This window comes from Mus caroli, chromosome 9 (genome assembly GCF_900094665.2).
Source record: "Mus caroli chromosome 9, CAROLI_EIJ_v1.1, whole genome shotgun sequence".
In the NCBI taxonomy this organism is placed as follows: domain Eukaryota; kingdom Metazoa; phylum Chordata; class Mammalia; order Rodentia; family Muridae; genus Mus; species Mus caroli.
The window spans coordinates 33280599-33302148 of NC_034578.1; the positions used below are offsets into that span (position 1 = coordinate 33280599).

The following is a 21550-nucleotide window of genomic DNA, read 5'->3' on the forward strand; positions in this document are numbered from 1 at the left end:
AGAAAGAAAGAAAGAAAGAAAGAAAGAAAGAAAGAAAGAAAGAAAGAAAGAAAGACAGACAGACAGACAGACAGACAGAAAGAAAGAAAGAAAGAAAGAAAGAAAGAAAGGAAGAAAGAAAGAAAGACAGAAAGAAAGAAAGACAGAAAGAAAGAAAGACAGAAAGAAAGAAAGACAGAAAGAAAGAAAGACAGAAAGAAAGAAAGACAAAAAGGAAAAGAAAGAGGTAGAAAAGAAGGAAGCATTTCTATTATTAGATGCTGTGATTCTCCATAGAAAAATCCTAAAGAATTCACAAGAAAGCTACTAAAGCTAATAAAGAGATTCAGTAAGCTTGCAAGGCATAATATCACACATAGGAGCTACCAGACATGGAAGCAAGACATTGGAAGATAGAAATACCTCCAATGGTCATGGATCAGCAGAATCAATATTGTGAAAACGAACATATAACCAAAAGCAACTATAGAGTCAAGGCAGTCTCTAACCAAACTCCAATACATTTTCTACATAAATAGAAGCCACCCTAAAATGCACACAAATATACAAAAGACTCCAAACCTTCCAAGCACTCCTGAGCCAAAAGGGCAATGCTAGAGGCTTCATAATACTGATTTTAAATTATGTTGTGTATCCATAATGGCACAATGGTACTGTCATAAAAACAGACACACAGAGCAATGGGAAAGAATAGAAGGCCAAGAAATAAAAATCATGTGTACAGCTGATTATGACCAAGGTATAATAAACATTTTTTTAAAAAATGTGTTGGAGAAAAAGCAGCCTCTTCAATAAACAGTTCTTGGAAAACTGAATATGAAACTGAATTTTCATGTTGAAAATTGAAACTAGATCCCTACCTCTTATTCTTAAAATAAAAAATCTATTTAAAAATAGATAGATCAAAGACTTAAATAATAAGCTGAAACTTTTAATCTGTTAGGGAAAAGAATTGCAGCTCCAATAGGTCTGCAATGGCAAGAAATGACAAATGGAATTCCAGGAAATTGAAAGGTGTTTACACACTAGCAACAAAACCATTTCTAGGGTAAAGAATCTACACAATGAGAGAAAATCTTTTCCAACTGTTCCTCTAGTGTGGATTAATATCCAGCATAAATAAAGAACTCATAAAGCTAAATACTAGATGAACAAGTTATTCAATTAATAAATGGGCAAAAATAATTGGACAGTTTTCAAAGGAAGTGTAAATAGTCAATGGATGCATGGGAAAAATGCAAAACTCGTCCAGGTGGTGGTGGCACATTTTAAATCCCAGCATTTGGGAGGCAAAGACAGGCATATCTCTGAGATCGAGAACAGCCTAGTCTGCAGAGAGTTCCAGGACAGGCAGGGCCACACAGAGAAACCATGTCTCAAACAAACAACAAAAACAACCTAAATAAAACCAAAAACCTTATTTATCAAGGAAATTCTAATCAAAACAACATTGAGGGTCCATCTCACCTCAGCTGGAGTGGCTCTTGTGGAGAACAAGAATGACATGCTGGTGAAGATGGGAAAGGGGAGCACGGGGAGGGGCGAGAAGCTGAAGCACAGTGGGTGAGGATTTAGTCCAGCCACATAGAAATCAGAGTGGAAGTTCCTCAGAACACCTCAAACAGAATGCCTATGCAATCCAGACACACCCTGCTGGATACACACCTAAGAGAATGAATGTCAGAATACAATAGAGACTCCAGCACGCCTGGTTGTGGTACTACTATTCACAGTAGCCAACTTGTAGAATCAGCCTGGGTACCCATCAACAGATGAACGATGAAGACAATCAGACACGTAAGCTTAGCAGAGTTTAACTCAGCCATAAAGAAGACTGAAATCCTGTCATTTGCAAATGGATGGAACTGAAGATCTTTGTGTTAAGCCACAAATTCAGAAAGACAAATGTTGCATTTTTTGACTCATAGGCAGCATCTAGATTTTTTTTTTAAACACAAAAATAGAAGGAAAAGAAAAGGAAGCAGCGGGAGGCAAAGGGCTTTTGAGTGAAGGTATGGGTTTGGTCAAAGTATATTATACAAGCACATGAAAATGTCCTGACACCTATTTTTGTGCAGTCGATATACAATAATAAATTTTTCTAATATCACATACAAATTGGTTGTGTTTCTATATGCTAGCAGGAAACAATCTAAAAGGAAAATTAAGAAAGCAATTTATTTGTTTTGTTTTGTTTTTTTGGTTTTTTCGAGACAGGGTTTCTCTGTGTATCCCTGGCTGTCCTGGAACTCACTTTGTAGACCAGGCTGGCCTTGAACTCAGAAATCCACCTGCCTCTGCCTCCCAAGTGCTAGGATTAAAGGCGTGCGCCACCACGCCCGGCTTAAGAAAGCAATTTAATTTAAAATAGAACCTAAAAGAATAAACTGTCTAGAAGTAAGTTTGGAGGAGGTGGAAGGCTTGTATATGCAATGCTATGATACACTGCTGAGATTAGGAAGATGTAAATGCACGAGAAGATACCCCACATTCACAGATAAGAAGCCTTAACATTGCCGGGCATGGTGGCGCACGCCTTTAATCCCAGCACTTGGGAGGCAGAGGCAGGCGGATTTCTGAGTTCGAGGTCAGCTTGGTCTACAAAGTGAGTTTCAGGACAGCCACGGCTATACAGAGAAACCCTGTCTCGAAAAACCAAAAAAAAAAAAAAAAACAGAAGGAGGAGGAGGAGGAGGAGGAGGAGGAGGAGAAGAAGAAGAAGAAGAAGAAGAAGAAGCCTTAACATTGATAAGATGTCAATGCCACTCTTAAGGAATCTTCAGGTGGGAAACCCTGTTCATACTCCAACAGCAGGGGCAGCAGGGTTTGGAGAGATGCCTGGGTGGTACAATGTTTGCTGTGCAAGCTTGAGGGACCTTAGTTTGGATCCCTAGCACTGACATAAAAGCTAGGCATAGTGGTGTCTACATGGTAGACATGTCTCAGCCCTGGAGAAGGCTGAGACAGAGCGATCCTACAACTAACTAGTCAACCAATCGAACCAGCGGTAAGTGCCACGTTAGAGAGAGAGATCCTGCCTCAAAACACAAGTTTTAGAGGAAGGTATTCTATGTCAGCCTCTGGTCTCCACATGTACACATCTATACACACACACACACACACACACACACACACACACACACTTTTTTGTTGTTGTTAAAAAAAATTAACAGCAATTGCATCTCAGTCTTTTGGCAATGATCAAGTGTAAAATTCCAACAGGCTTTTTCTCAGAAATGCAAACCCCAATCTTCAAATTCAAATGAAATTGCAAAAGGCCCCTAAGAGCCAAAACAATCCAAAAAAAGGAAGAACAAATTTGGAAATCTTATAACTCCAAACTTCAGACTTTATCACTAACCCACAGTAGTCAAAACAAGGTGCTGCAGACATATGGATGGACAGGCAGGCTGGGAGAATAGAAGTCAGACTCAAAGAGAATCCCAATTGGTGTTTGGCAATAGTGCCAAGCCCATTCAACAGAATAGTCTCTTCAATAAACAGCACTGAAGGAGTTGAATGTCCATGGCCAAAGAATGAAGTTGGATCCTACTTCGTAACACACACACACACACACAGAGACAGAGACAGAGAGACAGAGAGAGAGAGATACAGAGAAAGAGAGAGAGAGAGAACTCAAGATGGATCAATAACCTAAATTTAAGAGTTAATACCATAAAACTTTCAGGACTTAAATTTGACAACAATTTTCAGATAAAATCTAAAAGCAACTAAAATCAAACGCAACCTAAAGAAAATATATAAGTTAGTCCTCATTAAATTTTAAAATTTCTGTGTATCAAAGGATATTATCAAGAAAAAGAAAAGACAGCCTACAGAACAGGAGGACATATTCACTGATCATGCATGTAATAAGGATTAATATCTACTATATATATATAAAGAACACCTACAACCTGACCACAAAAAGCCAAACTACCCAAATTTGAAATGGGCAAAGACTTGAACAGACATTTCTTCAAGAACATAATCAAATGTCCACTGAGCACCTAGAAAGCCCCTCAGCATTGTCTGCACGGTGGGAGAAACCCTCAAATCAACCACAGTGAACCACTACTGGAGGAACTTATAATCACAGGTATTGGCAAGGATGCGGAAGTATTCGAACCCTCAAGCAGTGTAAGTGGGCATCTAAAGTGGTGCAGCTACTGTGGGGGAATATGTTGGTGTTTTGTTTCCTAAAACGTTAAACACAGAAGTGCCTTGACTATGGCCCAGCAGCCCCAATCCTGAACATAGATCTAAAAGAAGGGAAAGCAGACTTAGACAGAAACAGGTTCCCCGGTGTCCGTTTATAGCACTATTCCCAAAAGATAAAACAACCCAAGCCTTTATAAACAGATAGATGGATAATGAAAGGCAGTTCATACACACAACGGCTGTCAAAAGCAGTCAAATCCACAGAGACAGGAAGCAGAGTAGAAGTTACCACTAGTTAGTGGTAGGCATGTAACTTGGTGGTAGAACTCACACAGAGTGAGAGTGAACTGGGGAAAGGCAGAATCACTGTTATCCTGACTACAGAGTATCTAGCATTGTAAATATAATTAATGCTACTGTCGTGCACACTTCAAATTAGTAAACTGGACAATTTTACGTTATAAACTAAAATTTTATACATACTTAAAGTTTATATTTTACCACAAGAAAGGAACTATGGGAAAGGCTGAACATTTAATTTTATATTTGAGTCTAAGGTGGACCCAGAGAATCAAGTCAAAGAGCAGAACTCTTAGCAATTCAAACTGGTAGGTGTGAAGCACAGGCCTTTGCAACACTCTATGCAGATTAAAACAGCAGACTTAGATACTGCTCTGAACACAGGGACCAGGGAAATGAGCTGTGTTTCGGAAAAGAAAGCCCAGAGATATTCACACTGTGGTGGCGCATGCCTTTAATCCTGACACTCAAGATGCATAGGCAAACAGCTTTCTGTAAACTTCAGGCCATCCAGGACCACCCTTTCTTTAAATAATTAAATATTTAAAAATTTTTCCAAAGAAAGAATCGATGCAGAAGAGAGGTCGGAGGGAGGAATGAAGCTTGGACCAATGTTCCCTAAACACAGCTCACCGCAGCCGGGCGTGGTGGCGCACGCCTCTAATCCCAGCACTCGGGAGGCAGAGGCAGGTGGATCTCTGAGTTCCAAGCCAGCCTGGTCTACAAAGTGAGTTCCAGGACAGCCAGGGCTATACAGAGAAACCCTGTCTCGGAAAACCAAAAAAAACAAAACAAACAAAAAAAAACCACAGCTCACCTTCTATTAGGGAGAAGTGACCCACAAAAGACAAAAGTGGCAGAGGTGGCTGGCTGCAGACTTTATCATGGATCACTAGTAAGAAACCATCAGTCTCCTGTCCGGGGGCATCTTGGTTGCGATACAATCGTCACGTGCCCTGTCCCTTGAAGAGCCTTCCCAGACTGGGGGTCCAGTAGTGGGAGACCCTGAGCATTGACTGCCATTGGAGCCTTAGCTGATCTAGGCCTTCCTCAGATCTCAAGTCCTCATCCCAGAGTACCTAACTGAGACTAGGGCCCCCCTCCCCCACTGCCCTACATCCCCCACACCCCAACACCAACAAGATCAATGGATTCCAAACAGCAAGGAAGCCTTCAATCTTCCAGAAGGCCAAAGGGAAAAACCCCTATTTAAGGCCCGAGGAGACCCTGGGTCAGAGACAATAATACCTACCTTGATCTCTCTCTCTCTCTCTCTCTCTCTCTCTCTCTCTCTCTCTCTCTCTCTCTCTCTCTGTGTGTGTGTGTGTGTGTGTGTGTCCCTTCCTCCCTCACCTTCTCCATAAAAATCTAAGTGTCCTTTCCTAGCTCCTCCCAGGAGCTTCTGTCAGGCCAGGTCACAGCTGGGAGCAGGTCAAAGGCCATATGGCTAGAAGCCACATCCTCATTCTAGCCTCTCAGACAGCGAGGGTGCTACTCTGTCTGCCTCCCCCTCTCCCCATTGTGAATCAAAGCAATATTCCAGTGGCTCAGCCTGTTACATATGACATCCAGCAGATACCAGGCATTCACCTGCCTCTGGACATATAAACAGCATCATAGTACAGCTATCACAGCTCCCATTTGTACAGTAAGGACCCAGAGATGTAAATTAAGGTACTTGACCATAGTTAAGCTGACCAACCATATACACAGGCAAGGACTGGAAGTCTGGTCTGTTGTTTCCTTCCACTGACTTCTGCTGCCACAGGGAGGGTGAAAATCTGAGAAGAAGGCAGTAGACCCCCAGTCACATGACGTTACCCTATCCTGACTGACTTATCAGGTCACCAACGATCGTTGGCCAATACAGTGCGCAAGGCAGTCCTAGTTATCATTCCCTGTGAGGTGACTGGAAACACTGATGGTTCATTCGTTTTACTTCCTGATCCTGGGGAGCAAACCAGTGTGAGCTGGTTGCCAAAGCAGCATTTCCCAACATTTCCAAAGATGGCCCCCAAGTGTCTCACAGGAAACAGCAGCACCAGAGCCCTTGGAATAAAGCAATGGCCAGTGTGGGGTGAGGCGATGTGATGTGACTGAGAAGTCAAGGAAGCCAGCACCAGCCGAGCCGATCCTCATTCCCAGGGAGCTGTGTTGCAGAAAGGGCAAAGCTTGATGAGGAGAGTCCCGCAGCAAGTTCTGTGAGTGTCTGTATTCATGAGCTTTGTGCTGTGTGACCCTTCACAAGCTCTTTAACCTCTCTGGACCCCCCTTTGCTCAGCTGGGAAATGGGAGAGGATCACACTACAGAACAGGATGACTATTGGGTGTAAGACTAGCCAAGGCACAGTGCGGGCCATACAGATATGTAGGGGAAGGGTACCCAGGCTTGAGCACGTGGGACTTGTTTCAGTTACAGCAGAGAGGCCTCAGAGGTTAGGGTAGAGGAGATAGATGAGCAAGATAAAGTCATGACCTTTCGTTCCGTTATGAGCTTCAACCTTCAAGGTTTTACATGAATGAACTGGACACTGCTTATCTGAGAGAAGGCCAAATGCACTTGATGACTGTGCATTTGTTGATCCATCATGGACCAACAAGCCAGCTGTGGACTTTACTGTGTTGGTTCCATTTAGGACGATGAGCCCGGACAGTGGGCACCTCCTTCCCTGACCAGGGCTGTGTCAGGGCTTAGCCTGGTCACTACTGCCAGTTCTCAGTCTGGACTCTGCTACCTAGTGAGACTAGGTTTCTCCCCCAAGTTTTCCCCTGGCCTTTGATCCTCCAGACCTGTCTCTCCCCAGGCCCTAGTTGCCTACCAGCCCTTCCTTCTCTCCAAGGGACCCACCATCCATGCCTAAAACACAATTTCTATCCATCTTTACTCTCATATCCCATCTCCCTAAGAGTTTCCATGCCGTAGAAGATCTTCCTGGTCACTGACCCCGCCCTTCAGGGGCTCCTAGAGTCTTGTGTCTTTGTGGAGTTTTAGTTTGTTTTGGATGGTTGGCTGGTTTTGGCTCTTCTGTTATTTGTTTTAAGACAGTGGCTCATATAACCCAGGCTGACCTTAAACTCCTGAGTTTTCACCTCCTAAGTGCTGAATTACAGGACTGAACTGTCATCCCCAATGCATGCATTCTCCCTCTCCCTCTCCCTCTCCCTCTCTCTGTGCAATGTGTGTTTGTGCATGTGTTGTATATGTTTGGGGGCACTATGCATGCACACGTGGAGGTCAGAGGTCAATGTCAAGATGTCTTCCTTTATCACTTCTCCATCTTCTATTTTGAGCCAAGGTCTCTCAGTGGACCAGGATCTCACTGATTCAGAGGGTCTGGCTGGCTACTGAACTCCAAGGATCTGCCTGTCCTAATCGGCTCCCTTAGTCCTAAACATACAGATGTGCCACCACACCTGACTTGATGACTTGAATGAGCACGTCCCCCATAGGCTTATATATTTGACTGCTTTACTTGGCCCTCACTTGATGGACCTGTTGAGGAAGGGTTACGAAGTGTGTCACTGGAAGCAGGCTTCGAGAGGTTTCAAAAGACTCCCATCATACCCACTGTCTCAGGATGTGAGCTGTCAGTCACTGCTCCACTCAGTTCTGTGCCTGCCTGCCTGCTGGCTGCCATGCTCCTTACCACACTAGTCATGGATTCTAACTCTCTGGAACCGTGAGCCCTAAATTAGGCTTTTTATTTTTTAATATTTTTAGTTGCCATGGTCATGGTGCCCTATCACAGCAATAGAAAAGTAACTAAGGCACCTGGCTTTTTAACATCAGCACACAGGCTACATCTGCTGATGCTCTAACCCAGGCACTAAAACGCCTCTGGGAATACAGTTTGGACACCCCAAAAATGTCTGGAGAGTAATTACATGAAATCTTGAAAGTATGATGGTATGCCTGAGAACAGTGGAGGAGGGATAGAAGTGGGGTGACCAGGGCTGACATTGATGGTGCTAGTGAGCTCTTGTGTCATTTCATGATGGTGGATGCTATCTGAGTTGAGAATTGCTGTCACATCCCAATGGCCAGAGAACTGAGGCCCAGGGTTAGCAAGTGTGTCTGTAGTTTCCCGATTCCAAGTTCAGCAGTCAGCTGAATGAGGAAGAACGCCCCTCTGTGGCTGGCACGACAGGGATGGGCTTGGTCTCTGCTGCCACATCACGTGGCTATTCATGAAATTAGAAATCAGAGTGGCTCTTAGTGTGGCAACTCTGGGTACCAAAGGTGCTTAGGACCCAACTGAGGCTGCAGCAAGAACAGGAAGGGGGTGCCTGCAATGTACAAAGGCAGCTCTCCCAGAGAGCTACTCCATGGGGACAGTTGATGCTCTAGGGAGTGACACTGCAGTACACAGCTCAGGAAGGAGCAGACCCCTCAATGGATTCGATTTTCCTGTGGAGCCTAAATGTCTTCCTCTCCACAAAGCCTTAGGAATGAAGGGAAGCCCAGCTCTAGTTCCCTGCTATGCCCCCCATACCTGAATAAGGTGCTCAGTAAAATCCTACTGAATAAACAATGCCAGCCTGGAAGAAATGGAGGCCTGCTTTCAGCTGATGAGCCTGGCACAGGACATAGAACTCGATAAAGGACTGTATGCAGGTACATAGTAGGCACACCGTTCTGCCCAGGTGGCTATGACCTGAAGTCTGAAAAACTGCCAGGCGCTCAGGAATCCCCGAGGGGACCATTCATGCCCCAGTAGTGGGGCAGCCGTGAAAAGGCATCCTGCCAGCTTTCAATCACATCAACATGGATGTCATCACGCTGTGAGCCAGCATGAGGGGAGAGTGTATTTGTGTGTGTGCACGCGCTCTGTTTTAAACTAATAAGAAACATATAGTCTGTGCCAACCAGTTTTCTCCCCCTCCTCATGTTACATGTGAGGCACTGTGTAGGCGCTGTTACTTATGTTTATACAGCATGAATAACACATCCACATACGTTAACTTTCATGATCTTCCCCTACAGCCTTTCGGAGAAGTCTCACCATCACCCACTAGCTGACTGACAAGGAAAACGAAGCCAAATTTCACTGTCACACAGTGAGCACATGGCTGGGCCAATGGCCCCAGCCTGAGGTTGGCTGCTTCACCCTCTGCACCGTCACACCTTCCTGTCCCCCTTTCCTGTCACAGCCAGAGCCTAGAACCCCACCCCCCGTGCATTGTGCATGAGGACCCTGTGAGCACTCCCTTCTGGGTACTCTAGACTGTACCATACAGTAGTCAAGAGAACCCTGTGAGCACACTGCCCATAGGATGCCCTGTCCCTCATCCTACACTGTGTGTGAGAATCCTGTGAGCATGCCACTGCACACAGGGAAGGAGATAGAAGAACCCAGTAACTTCCCCACAGCTCCTTGCCACAAGCAGCAGAAGTCACTGGGCTCGGACCTTGGAGATAGAATCGTGTACAATCCCGAGTCTTGGACTAAGTCTCCAGTTCTCTTTAAGTCTCACTTTCTTTCTTTGGTCTTTGATGATAGCTCAGTGCAGGGAGATATTCCCAGGCAGGAGCTGGGTAGTCATAACACTGGAAGGGAGCCTCCCTGATCTGAACAAGCTGTCCTCTCCCAACCCTTAGAGGGGCTTGGCCAGGGAGGGGCAGAAATGTCTATCCAGACTGCTCAGGACCACGGGAGCAGCCCCTTCTGTTCCCTCACCGCCCATCTCTCATGCCTGGCGTCTGTGTCTAGTCTTCCTCCAAGGCTGGAGAGCTCAGCAGCACCCTCCATGGGTGCTCTCCCAATCCCCTGTATCCAAATAAGTACCACTTATCACATCTACTATCTATTGGGAAGTGGCCAGACCCATAACCTCTGGGCCTAATGTCCCCAGCACCAGGCATCTCAATCAGGAACAAAACCTGTGGTGCCTGACAGACCAGGGCACATACTGCAGCCTGGGCAGTGGACAGCATCATCATCCTCATTTAGCAGCAGACCCAGAAAAACTGGGAAGAACATTCATTTAACTTCCTTCCCAACAAAATGACCGGGTTTACACTCTGAGAGACTAAGAGACTGAAATCACACACTTGCTCAGTTGCTGTGTTAATCTGGTCCAAGAAAGTGAGGCTCACATACTCACTGCCCATGGGGAATGGCCCAGGCTACATCTGGTGGGTGACCAGTAGAGCCTCAGGGAGAACACAGAAGTGAGAATAAGCCATCATCAAGCATCCTGAGCCTACAGCATGGTTCTCTGGCTTTGTCTGTCCCCACTCGTGAGCTTGGAGCTACCATCAGAATGCCGGAGGATGTAGGAGCAGCTTCCAGAGGGAAGGAAGCCTGCAGACCTTAGATCTGGGCAGAAAGAGAGGCACTTAGCAGCCAGCACCAGAGAAAGCTGGAGGACAGCTCTACAGACTGGGCCAGCTTAGAAAGGGCGGAGCCTGTGCCTATTAAGGTGTTAGACCCTATTACAAATGGCTAACTGCACTTTGACTTCTCTCAGGACTGATATCTGTCAGGCAAGTCAGCTGAGGATCTAGTACTGAGCCCTCAAAGGCTTTTTCCTCATACACACACACACACACACACACACACACAGCCCAGACAGCTTCCTCCAGTCACTATCTCATTGTCTTGTTCATCCCTCCTCACCTCTATGTTTAACACTACTATTTCTGCTGCTTAGCCTAACCCTGTCTGGCCTGGGGCTTATAGAAGTCAGATATATAGACATAGATATATCTTCCAGGTTTTGGCTTCCATGACAGCCAGTAGCTCTCCTAAGCAATTGTCAGACAAAAGGCTGGTGATGGGGGAGGTGAATTGAGCTTGTTTCTGGTTTTTGTGTGTGTGTGTGTGTGCGTGTTTTGTTTTTGTTTTTTGTTTGTTTGTTTGTTTTTTAATTCTCAGGAGAGACACAGGTAAAGCCTGGCAAGGCAGCAGCAGAAGCTCAGCAAGGGGCTGGGTCCCCACAAAGGAAAAGGACAGAGGCAGCCAAGGAAAACAGGGCCATCTTAAAGGATATGTCTTGTCACAGACAGGTGGGCACAGTACCACACTGGCTACTCTGAGCTTCAGGTTCTCCTGTGTGTAAAATGACTTAATGATATCCATTTGGCTGGCTTCAGAAATTTTTTTTTGAGGGGGTAGGGTGGGATAGGGATCAAGACAGGGTTTCTTTGGTAAGTACTGGCTATCCTGGAACTCTCTTTGTAGACCAAGCTGGCCTTGACCTCACAGAGATCCACCCATCTCTGCCTCCTCCGAGTGCTGGGATCAAACGGTGTGTGTCCTCATGGCTGGCAGGAACAATTTTTCTTTAGAGAGAAAACTGGCGGGCTGGTGAGATGGCTCAGTGGGTAAGAGCACCTGACTGCTCTTCCGAAGGTCCAGAGTTCAAATCCCAGCAACCACATGGTGGCTCACAACCATCTGTAATGAGATCTGACTCCCTCTTCTGATGTGTCTGAAGACAGCTACAGTGTACTTACATATAATAAATAAATTAATTAATTTAAAAAAAAAGAAAACTGGCATTCTCAGAGAGCCATGTCCCACTGCTGGATGACTTCCTTAGAGTTTTCACGGTCCTCCAACACCTGGTAGTGATAGTATCACTTTTACCCATAAGCATAAGAAAACCAAGGCTCAGATAGGTTAAAAGATATGCCAAGGACACACAGCTCAGAGGCAGTAAAATCAGAGACAGACTCCAGATGCAGACATCAAAGCCTTTCTCCCAGCATCCAGCTGTCTCTGCAGGACAAGGAAATGCTGCTTTTAATGACAGTGCCTCACATTGAAAGCACTACTCCCATGGGTCCCAGGAAGGCCACTGGGAACATCAGATCCAACCCTCTGTGCACACAGCCCTCAGTTCCCCAGGGATGGTGCCTCTGCAGTTGTTGCATGTATTAAGAGTTTCTGCTTGGGTTTGTGCTATAGGGGCTGTTGTCAATGATTTCCTGTTCATGAAGCCATCCACGTGGGAGAAAACATAGACTCAAGGAACTTAGAGCTGAAGGAGACATCGGGAGCAAGTCAAAGCTCCTGACAATACTAACATCCAGAGAGGGGAGGCCACCTGTCAAATGTCACACAGCGAGCCAATGACCGAGTCTGAAATGGAGCCCACTGTCACCCTTACACCTGCTCCCTGTTCTCCCCATCATTCTAACACACTAGCTGTTCTGCTTCCAGAACATGGTCAGGCCAGAGTTGGGCTGCTTTCTTCTGCTTGGGTTGTAAGGAGGGCGTGGATTTTATGCACTGATTAAGCTGCACCGCAGGCAATGAGAAGTCAGACCAAAAAAGTCCCCTCAGAATGTACCGTGCATAGCACGGAACAGCTATGTCTGGACACCTGAGACAGACAGAGGGACTGAGTAATTCTTTCTAATCCAGGCTGTCCCCACCCCACCCCACCCCCAGTCACCCTGACAGTCTAGCTAAGATCGGAGCACTGTGACCTGGGGAGTGTCGGGTTTCACCCCTCCCCCTCCAGTCCTCCCTACAGGCTAAGAACCTCCTCTCGGCACGGCCTCGTCAGAGAAGGCAAACCCTGATTACTTCACCTTCTGGGGCCCACTCTTGCCTCTTCTGGTTAACAACTGGTGGGCACCTTGCCTCTGCCACGTCTGTGTATCCTCTCCCTCCTGTGTCTGTGCCCCCTGACTCCCAGCTGCCCTGGGGCTTATTCATCTATTTCCTTCCCAGCTTCCCAACAAGGAGCTGAGTGCCCAGCCTGTCTGTGTGCCAGTGACCTGCAAAGTGGCCCATGCCTGGTCCCAGAGAAGCAAAAAGGGAAAGGAAGAAGCTGAAAAAACACTTATTGATTCTTGTTCTGAAGAAATATGGGAGCGGAGAACCAGGACTGTACGGTTCTTCTGTGGCTGGCATTGTCCTGGGCCAATTACACAGGCTCCCCCCTCCACCCCCTCCACTCCCCTCCACCCCCTTCACACACACACACACACACACACACACACACACACACACACACAGAGAGAGAGAGAGAGACAGACAGACAGACAGACAGAGAGAGAGAGAGAGACAGAGACAGAGACAGAGAGACAGAGAGAGACAGAGACAGAGACAGATAGACAGAGAGAGAGCTATGCTCCATCATCCCCCAGGTTACAGGAGAGGAAACAGAATCAAAGATCCTAAGCAAGTGTTTAAAAACCATGCAGGTGGGCGGCAGAGTGAGGCTCTAAATGCACTTGTCTGATGATAAGGCCGGTGTCTGAGCCTCTACAAACCCTGCATGCCAAGTTCCAGCAGGCTTTGGCTGATCATTATTGCTGTGCCCAGGACTGGGCCAGGCACACCAAATGTCAGTATAAGGATGTGCTACCTCTACCCAGGAAGGCAGGACAAGGGCTCATGGTGGATTCTACAGGAATCTCAGTCAACTACCTGTTCTTTCCATCTCCGTCCCTGCCAATTCAGGCCCAGCACATGAAGACTCCTCCCAAGGCCAGGTGGAGAATGGCTGGATTTCTGAGCCTGAGAATGGAGGCCTCATACACTAAACACAACCAGTAGCTCTTAATGAAGTGCAGTACTGAAACGCTCCTTGGTGCTCATTGACTTACACCTCTGGCCCCTTTCTGGCCCATCTGCATCTGCCCCTCTCCCAGTACAACCTCCCTCTTTGTTCCCAGTGCCTAGAATGAGCCAGACAGAAACTGGTCACAATCCTACTAGGCAAAGAACAGTTACATCCCCCCACCCAACCCCTGCAAACCCACTCCCCCCAACCCTGTCTGAAGCCTCCAGAGTCTGCCCAGGGCCCCAGGGCCAGCTGTTTTTCTCCACATTCCAGCCAAAAATAATACGAGAACCAGGCTGTTTGGTGGAGACTTAATCTAATCTTCGTTGCTTCAGTTTTAAAATATCCTGCCTGGTTTAGGGTTTCTTCTTATACACGGGGATGTGTTTTTAGTGAGATAGGTCTTATTAACAGCAATGGTCCTTCTTGTAATTAGAAACCCAGGCAGGCAAGGAAGACTAAGGGTATGTGTCCAAGTCAAACATATCTCCCCACCTCCATGGGGCACTATGAACTGCGCTGTGTCAGGGTTTGGTGTTCCCTCATGCCTGGGGTTTCTAGAAGAGTTCTGGGAGAAGGACTCAGCCCTCATCACAGCTTCTGCCTCTATCTTGGGCCTCACCCCCCCCCTCCTTGCCCCCATCATCTCACTCCCAATCAAAATGGAGACCAAAGTGTGACCTGAAACCAGACCAGTTGGAAAGGGTGTGTGGAGGAAAAGCTTCCAGTAGAGTAGGAGAGGATTTAAAGAGAGCATCCAGTCTACTGAAGCCATGTCGTATCAGGGCTCACTCAATCTTAAACTCAGATACAGGCGCTGAAGGACTTGACAAGCAAGCATGAGCTTCTTTAGAAGTGGGGGTGTAACTTCTTGGGCTTTCTCCCCTAGAATCTGCTTTGATCTGCCAGAATGAAGACTGCTAAGTGAGGTCCAGGCTGTGGCTCATTCCAGATCAGCACCCATCCCTCCCCCACACCTCAGCAGGACCAGATGTTGCACACCAATCAGGACTGAGCCCTTATTCCCCTGTTGTATTAAATAAAAAAATAAAAAATAAAAAAGCAGAACCTGCATTTCTGATATGTCCGATTCTGTGTATATTGGAGACATGAAGGGTATTCCAGAGGGAAATTGCTTGGGGGGGGGGGAGAAGCAGGCTGATTTCCCCAATTCAGCCATGACAGCCCCTCTTGGCAAAGCGGGTGGTGTATGAAACCACAGTAGAGTTTTTAGACTCAAAGATGTAAGGTAGGAGTTGTGCCCTTTCACAAAAGTATAGAAACTCTTCATACATTGTGAGGACAGGCTACGGAGCCAGGCAAGGAAGAAAGCACACTCAAAAGAACACGACTTGCTGCTAGGAATCCTCTGTCTCTGTATTCTTTACTATTAACAGTGAGCCCTGTACCCGCCTCATGCCCACCCTTCACTCCTTGCAGCCCAAAAGGGGGCAGCATGTGCTACATTCCACTCAACAGATGAAGAAACCAAAGCCTGGCAGCTGGGGGACCCGCTGGAGCCATAGAGCCAGGCCCTCAAATTCCAGCCCAAATACTAGCTCAGCATGCTGACCAGCCAGCCCTGATTGCCATCCACTACTTCCTTCCCGTCTTCCTCCCCACCATCAGGTATTAGATTTAATTAAATTACCAGAGCCCCATCGCAACCGTCCTGGTCAGGCTGCTTGGGTAGAACCTAGAGAGTGCAGCTCCTCCCTCTAAATTCTGCTTCTTGATATAATTCAATTTCCAATAAGTCATGGGTCTCTATATGAAGTGTCTTATACGAAGCATAGTGTATAAGACCTTGGTTGGATTCAAGGCTTGTGAACACTTATGATGATTTCGTTTTCCATACCGCTTCTTCTGCCTCTCCTCCGTGTAGCTTTTTCACTTTCTCTATCCTGGAGTCTGCATTTTATTTGATCCAGACTCTTTGCCTCTCTCACATGCTTTCACTTCCAACAATTGCATCATATATATATGTGTGTGTGTGTGTATGCAATACATATGCATATATATGTATATGTGTATATATATACGCATATATATGTGTGTGTATGTATATGTATATATATATATATATATATATATATATATATATATACATATATATTACAGGCCTGGTACTGCACAGCAGAGGATAAAGGAAAACTCATAACAGCACTACTTACTTGCCTCCAATTAATTTTTAAAATGTGCTCTATATTAGGTAAATCAGAAACAAAAGTTCAAAATTGGAGGTTGAATTTCTGAAAGGTGAGGTGGGTGTGTAAATAAATACCAAGGAAATTTTGCAACATGTTGGGAGCCTATAAATTTTATTGGTTGTTTCTTTAATTTAAAAAAACACACACAGTATTATTAAGCTTCTAACATTTAAAAATCTAATTTGTCCCGCGCTGAGGCTGTTTATATTGCCCAATGCGTTCAGTAAGGGCAAGGAAATCAGGTTGATCTTGATCGCTCGCTCTGCTTCAGTTCCTAAATGGAGCTAATAGAGACCCCCTTTTAAAAGCAGCCTTCTGCTTTCTAGGCATGCACGCCGCCTTGGTCTCTAATGAGTTACAGCCCAGGGCTGAAGATGGACATGGCAGAAAGAAATTTAACACACACTCTGGTGTACCTATAAACTTTAAGGCCAAGAGAGGCAAAGTGTGTTTCCACTTAAGTCAAAACTCCATGAATTCAGGATTCCCCACTCACAAGACAGTAATTCTCCTTATTTCATCACTAACTTACTTCAAATGTGTTTATGCAATTTATTGCTACTGAACTTCCAGGCAACTGGTGTAGAGTTAATGAAACCCAGCTTGGAGAAGCTTTGAGCTTTGAGCAAGTAACCACAGTTTAAATGGTTATGACATGCGGTCAAAGCCACAGGCAGGCCCCACTGCAGTTTCTGTGTTAGTCAAAATCCTTGTCATCTCACCTTTTGTGCCAAATAGATTGAAAGGAGGAAGAAAAAAAAAAACTGCTGAAAACAGCCTGCCTTGTTCTTCCTCGGGTTCCCAGCCTTTTAAACCGATCCATCTTGCTGATTGCAAGGCAAGGCCCCTCCCCCAGGGCACAAGTAAATATTTTAGTCTGAATTAGTAACCGCGTTAAAATCCTGAAACCCAGTTTGTGCTGTTGAATTGAGGAAGGTCAGGCTTTATATAAAGCAGTGTGGGAGGGGGGCTATCAGGGAGGCACTGAGCAACCTTTAAAGCTAGCTAGCTTCTGTGAAAGCCCAGAGGCAACTACTGAAGGATGCACAGATGAAACTGTGGATGAGGGAGAAGTTAACTTATCTTTCTGAATTAGGCGGAACGCTGTCTTTTATTAATCCGCATTTTCAAGTGGTGTCCTTCCCCCCACCCCCCCAGCTCTGTTCATGTGGGAATCCCAGCAAGCTCCCTCTTTCTAAATGGGCCCATTTTGGAAGAGTAAAGGGGAGGTACTAGATTTGTCGCTACCGCACAATAAAAAGGCCCCCTTTGAAAGCCGCACTTTCATTAACTTAAAGCAATCTATAGACTTAAAAGCACAGAGCAGTAAACTCCTAGAAAGGGTCATAAAACAGCCCGTCTCGAGTTGGGTACACTTCGCTGCGATTTGCGCGAAGCATTTTACTGTGGTTGTTGCTAGGCCCATCTCCCTCGAGTAACCCCCTGGCCCTCAATCCCTGCAGATCCTCTTTCTCTAGGCTTTCATGCCTTTCGATCTCACAAAAGGGAGGCGGTGACGGGGAGTCTCCATGGGGTCACGGCTCCCTCCCCCGCTCAGCTCTGGTCTGGAGAAGAGCGCTCAAGAATTCCAAGTCTGGAAAACAACAGCTCCTGGTAGCGGTCGCCGCGCCCCCGGCCGCGGTGGCCATTCTTGGGTCCTGCGGCTTCAGTGCCCCAAAGGGCTGGCTGGCTTTCTCAATTCACGGTGCACAGAGAAATCATGCACAGAGAAAATCAACTCCCAACACACACACACANACACACACACACACACACACACACACACACACACACACACACTTACCTCCATCCCTCAATGCACTCTTTATCTAAATGTCCAGAATGTAACATCTCTAACCCTCCCCCTCCCCAATCTGCTCTTTCCTTCTTTAGGACCCCTCCACTCCACCCACTGTTGAGCTAGGCCCGAGCCTTGAGGAAGCAGTTTGAGTATGAGATACGAGCCCTTAAATAAGAGACACCCCACACCTACCTACAGGCATACACACACGCATACATTTGCATCAAGGTCCAGGGGCCACGGGAAAGTCAGAAGGCAGAGTGAGAGGGCAAAGGGGCTAGATAGAGTTTGGGATAAAACCATGTTGCTTTTGAACACCATCATTTCTGAGATTTGGGGGGGGGGTGTTTTGGAGGGGCGGATGTTTAAATCTGTTTAAGCTTGTTAACTTGGATTCTACCAGTTGAAGAGCATTTGAATTCCAGAAAGCCAACAGCCTGGAGAAGTCCCAAGATAACATATGTGAGGGTAAGGAAACCCCGAACTTCCTCCTCCCTCTAGGGTAGAACCTTGCCGGTATGGGCCGGCCTGTGCGCTCTCCGACATTGCCCTGGACGAAGCAAGCATCGCTTGCAGATAAACAGGCGGCAGGACTCCCGAGTTCGGGAATGTCTTTCCTTTGGCGGCAGCCACGATTCCTTAAGGCCCAGTGGCACCTCTCTACTAGTGGCCCCCTTGCCTGCGTCGCCTACCGCTGTCCCGGCGGGCCACCAGCAGCCACCCCGCCACGCTGAGACCGCAGACCGCAAGTGACTCCTAGAGCCTGCTGACTCTGCAGGGCCAGCTTCTTGGCTCCACTCGGACCCGGATGATGCTACCCGGTCACTTCGTACTGAATCTCACTATTTTTGTGTACCTTCCAGAGTCTTTCTCCTAGGATTCAGCCCTGTGCACCCAGATCCTCTCATCCGCAAGATTCGCTTTAGAGGGAGAAGCAGCAGACGTTCGGGGCTCGCTCACCACGGCTGGGATCAACTACTTTTCTTGCCTACATAAAAGCTTTTCCTCCCACACGCTGTAAGAACCTGGACGCGCAATTCTCCCCACATTTCAATATCCTCATCCCGAGTGTCAGTTCTAAAACAACGTCACCGGCTCCGGAGTCAAGCCTCAGAGGTAATCGGGGGCCCCAGCGCCTACCTCCAGCCCTGTCTTTGCTGGCATGTAAACTACACTGCGGCCCTTCTGTCCCTATTCTAAAAACAGCTTGATTCCTGCAACCCAAACTCTAGCCTGCTCCAAAACCCAGCCCTCCTTTAAGAGCTGATCCGCATCCCCCTCCCACTCCCAACCCGCGTCTTCCGACCGCGCGGGAACCCTGGCTGCCCTGTGAAGGACTCTCCAGACAGCGCGGCCCACTGCGCTCGGCCCACTGCGCTCGTTTCTTCCTTGGCTTTGGAAGCCAGCCTAACCCGAAAGAAACAGAAACTTCGCGCGGCGCATTCAGGACCCTGCCCCATCCCCATCGGCTTTCTTCTCGGGACGCTTTCCGTGCCCACCCCGCCCCCCCTTTTACGAATTTATCTTCTAGCTCTTCGCCAAGGACCCCTAATCCTCCCCTCCCCGCCCAAAAGACCCAACAATACGCAGAAAGCCAGTGACCCTACAAATTCTCCTCCTACTCCTAGTTAGAGTCCCTGAGCGTCGCCCCTCGGGTTCTGGTTTCTCTGACTAACACCCTCCCCCATACACATACATACACACACACACACACACACACACACACACACACACACACATGTTCCCCTGTCCCCACTGATCCTCCGGTAAACCTCTACTCTCCCTGCCTCCCCGGGCTGGGCAGGACGCGACCGCCACTGCTTGACTCCAGCCACCCGGCCGCAGGCTAGGGCTGCTCCCGCTTCCAACCACTCGAAGGCAGCTCGGGGCTGGTGACACCTAGGAAGCTCCAGCCACAGGGCTCCTGGAGCCCGGGAAAGGAGAACCGAAGCCCGCCCGCAGTTCCCAGCCTCGCCCCCACCGAGCGCCCAGCCAGGAGCCGCCTGCGCAGGGACTCCGGCCGACGCTCTCGTCCCTGGGCTCGAGTCCCGGGAAGCTCCGGGCGCACGGCTTCCAGCCCGCCCGCTACAGGCTCTTGGGCCGCTGAGCTCTGAGTCCGCTGCCCAGCTGCTTGCGACCGCAAACAATGCACGCCCGGCCCTGGGCCAGAGGGGAGCGGGGCGAGGCGGCGGCAGCGAGGCGGGCACGGAGCTGCGCACCGGCCGGGTCCGGGAGCGGGTGGGCCGCGCGCTTCTCGCCGCCTCCTCGCCCAGCCTCGCCTCCCCTCGCGCGGCTTCGCTCCGCGCTCTCCCGGCGCTTCCCCAGCTTCTCTCTGCACGCTCCCGCCGTCCCTCTCTGCTCCCTGCCTCCCTCCTCCCTGCTGCCTCCCTCTCTCTCCTCCCTGCTGCCTCCCTCTCTCCCTCTCTCCTCCTTGCCCTGTCGCAATGAATAATACTCTGGCTTGGGGACTGGAATAAAACACACGCGCTCTGAGGCAGCCGCCCGCAGCAGCAGCCGCCGCCGCTGCGCCGCCGCCGCCGCCGCCTGCAAAAGCGTCTCTGACATGGAAATGAATGACAGCTTACCTGATGCCAATCTTCATCAGACTGACACCGGCGTGACAACACAGCCTATACTTCCCAGCACTGCTCCGGACGTCAGCGGCACAGGGACCCGCCCCCCGGACTCCCCCCCCCCCCCATAGCCCCCACCCACTCCTGGCCCCGGCCGCTTCCCAGGCGAGGAGCTGCTAGAGTGTCTCCCTCTACTGGAGGCTCGGCTCAGACATCAGGCTCTGGCCTGCTTGCTGCTGGAGAGAGGCAGCAGGCGTCCAGACCTGGGGGTTGCCTGACAGAGGTGATGCAGTGGACCCTAGAAATGCAGGCGCACCCCTACCCAGTGTCCTCCTTAGCGATCAACTGGTGCCGAGTTCCAAGACACCAGGTGCTGAAGAGATTGAGAGGAGGTGAAATTTTCTGTGTACCTCAAGAGAACCCCAAGAAAATAGGAATCTTCAAACTGGCAAGAAACGTTCTCTCCATCACACCCCCACCCCATTCCTGCCCGGCTGGCCTCATTTTTATGATTGCATTTGAATAATTCTCATTACCTTGGCCCTAGCAAAGGTGCTCAGGTGGTTAGTCATCCCCAGTCTCAAGAGCTTTTTTTTTTTTTTTCCCCCCCCCCTGCTGAAGGCTTCCTCCGAAGCTTGGTTCATCCGAGGGTTGATGGGGTGGTTCAGGGGCAAGATAACAAGGGAAAGGGCCTTATCAGAAGCTATCCCTTGGCAAATGTCAGGCAAGTGCTTGGAAGCCACTGCTGTTTCATTCTTAAAACTGCTTAGCCAGCCAGTGTGTCCCGGGGGCTGGGCACAGTAAGGTGAGGGACAGTACTGTTTCAGCTTGGGCTTGCTGGGGTGGTCCAATCTGTTCCATACACCAAACAGGCTCCTCACCCAAGTCACTTCTACAATGAAAAGACAAAGCAAGCCAGTGCAGCCATGCATGTCTCCATTTAGTCAACAAAGATGACTTTCCTAGTGAGTGCCAAGTATAGG

The 21550-nt window shown here is 48.2% G+C and overlaps 1 protein-coding gene across 5 annotated transcripts in view; it reads right to left on the minus strand.

The window, feature by feature from the left end:
- The window catches only part of Pknox2 (PBX/knotted 1 homeobox 2), a 259037-nt gene extending 238376 nt beyond the window's left edge, over positions 1-20661 (minus strand). For 2 of the 5 annotated variants that reach the window (XM_021173027.2, XM_029481800.1), the window contains exon 1: positions 20580-20661. The gene's annotated coding sequence lies outside the window, so the exon portion shown is untranslated. Of the gene's footprint in view, positions 1-18850; positions 19127-20579 lie in introns of those variants that run through there. The other 3 variants (XM_029481797.1, XM_029481799.1, XM_029481798.1) reach the window with 2 other exon arrangements.
- Positions 20662-21550: the final 889 nt, after the last annotated feature.